Here is a 2,918-nt window from a genome sequence, read left to right on the forward strand (position 1 = left end):
CTTTCCAATTTGGATTCCTTTTATTTCTTTTTCTTCTCTGATTGCTGTGGCTAAAAATTCCAAAACAATTTGTGAATAATAGGGGTGAGAGTGGAAAGCTTGTCTTGTTCCTGATCTTAGAGGAAAAGGTTTCGATTTTTCACCATTGAGAACGATGTTGGCTTTGGGTTTGTCATATATGGCCTTTATTATGTTGACGTAAGTTCCCTCTATGCCTACTTTCTTGAGAGTTTTTATCATAAATGGGTGTTGAATTTTGACGAAAGCTTTTTTTGCATCTATTGAGATTATCATATGGTTGAAAATTGCATCTAAGTTTCTGAAAAACCTGGCCTGACCAATCCTTCCAATATTCTCTTGTTTCGCTGCAGGCACTCCGAGGAGCTGTTTGATGGGCCCAGCTGAAGCCTGGCTCTTCCTAGCAGAGAGGTACCTGTCAGCCTTTCACTCCCCTTGGCTCGCTCCAGTGAGTCAGCCCTTTCCACCATCCCCTCCACTTCCTGGCAGCTGCAACAGAAGGCTGGAAGTTGGTGGCAAACGGTGGTGCCTGCCTGTTAGGTCTGCCACTAATGACAGCCCCTGCTGAAATCATGGCTCCATAGCTATACCTTCCCTTCATAAAGGTCCAAGTGAGAAGAAAGGAAAGGCCATTCTGACCTTGATTCCTGCCCATGTGTAAAATGCTCTTTTTGAATATTTCCCTGTGTTTAGTAGGTTGTAGCAGACTGAAAGTGTAGAGGGAGGTTGGTGAATTTTTTCAAGCCTGTTAAACTGATCCTTGAATTTAGAAAAGAACTGTGCTACTCTGGAGAAGTAAAGGAGAAAGGGAAGAAACATTTGCCTGGCTGCTGTTAATTACAATAATAATATAAAAACATGAAGCTTCAAAAAGTGACATTTTTGAAACCTTTGGGATTTAACACCCCCACCTCTGAGTGTTCAGTCATCTTTTCTATGATATTCAAAGCTTTGATTAGGGAAATCAAGTTCAAAGACTTTACTTGGCAGTGACTTGTAATTGCCTCTGAGCTTTGCTTGTGTGAATCTGGCAGGGAACACAAGCTCAGATAACAGCCCATAGCTTTGTAAAGTGGTCCCATATTTCTCTCTTTTGATCATCACCACAAGCCAGGCTTGGCAGCTATTATTATTATTATTTCAATTTGAGAAAGAAATATTGAGCTCAGAGAGGCGAAGTGATTTTCCACAGTCACACAGCAAGGACCCATTTCTCCCCCTTTGTCCTCAGGTGCTAACCCACTGCATCTTTTCCCATTTCTAAGGACTTCCATGTTTGTTTGTACATTGCATAATTCTGGGGAGACATCTGAAACTAGAGTTCAGAGTTAATTGTTCAGAGGTAGTAGATTTGTAAATTATCTTGGGGAAGGGGCACGTTTTCCTATTTCTTCCTAAGGTGCTACATATGCTGCTGTTGGTTCCACATGATGTCCTTTGACTCCTGCCTCTTAGCTGGTACTGCTTTCTCCTCTGTGGATTCTGCAGTTTCTTCCATCAGTAATTGCTTTGACTGCATTTTTGCACGTGATTTTCCTTGGTGACGGTTCTGTGAGTCCTGCCTTGAGAATCAAGAGCTCAAATAAAACAGTATAAAACAAAATAAATAGATACATACATACATAAAATAAAAAATAAAAATAAAAACATGATGTTTACCATCTGAACTTGTTAAGGAAAAAAAGGAAAGGAATGCTAAGATTGATTTCCCAGCAACCTGCCCCTGCCCCTGCCCTGGTCTGCACCCTGATCGGACATTGCCCAATGGTGACCTGACCTCTCTTCTTCCCTCCTGTCCCATCCCCTGTCCCTTCTCCACCACTTTGCTTCCCTACGGCTTAAAAATCACTATTTTTTGAAGACCATTTATATCAACACACTGGTTTAGCATGGATGTCGAGACAAGTGCATAGTATGGCTGGCTGGCCTAACTTAAAAAAATGATCAAAGAAGACAATTCAGGTAATACAAACAAACGTTAACCCTTCATGAAGCAGATGGTCTCCTTTCCAAGAACTGCAAAATTGGACACAAGATAAGAAGCTGTTATAGGATGAAGAAGAAGAAGGAACAAGGAAGAGACAAATAGAAAAATATCTGCTTGGCTGGTGTCACATAGTCAACTTTGTCTGGGGTGAAAGACCCAGAATTGGCTTGGCATTTGGGGATTGGCTGATGTGGATATACTGCATTTCTGGTCAGGTGGACCATTTACAGAGACAGGAAAGTTATCATAGTTTTAGTTTGATGACTCAGCATTCTGGGCAGGAATGGCTCCAACTGGGGTCTAAAAAGTTATTTCAACACAACTAGTCATGGACGTGCCAAACTAGAAAGACATGGCACTTGGGGCAGCAGAAAGGCTTCCAGAGTTAAGCGCTGACAGCAGGGTGGGGGGGTGGTAAGGAGAAGCACAGACTGTTCTCCTAGCCTTTCAGGTTCTGAGGGTGTCACTACCATTGGTTCCCTTCCTTCTGAGAGTGCCAATAACTACTGATAACTGGTTCTTTTCTTTCCACTTTTCATTGCTACTCATATGTATGGTTTGTTCTCTTTCTTTTCCTTTACACTAATTTTTCTCTGAACACTTTCTTAATTTACCTCCATTCTTCCATTTGTTGGAACTTATTTTCCATTCCTTTTTTTTTTTACCAAAATAATTTATTATTTCTTCCCAGGAAGGTACACCTTCCTCCACCCAATCCGCCCCCTTCCATTTTATGATATATGGACATCTTAGTTCTTCACTTCTTTTTCCTTGGAATTTATTTAAAGAATATATATATATATATATATATTTTTTTTTAAGCATATGTTTCCTGTTTAAGGCTCCATTTTTTGGTTTAGTCTCCAAAGTATGTTCACAAATGCCAGGTAGATTGAGAAATACAAAGCAGATT

The sequence above is a fragment of the Physeter macrocephalus genome, chromosome 1 (assembly GCF_002837175.3).
Source record: "Physeter macrocephalus isolate SW-GA chromosome 1, ASM283717v5, whole genome shotgun sequence".
Taxonomy (NCBI): domain Eukaryota; kingdom Metazoa; phylum Chordata; class Mammalia; order Artiodactyla; family Physeteridae; genus Physeter; species Physeter macrocephalus.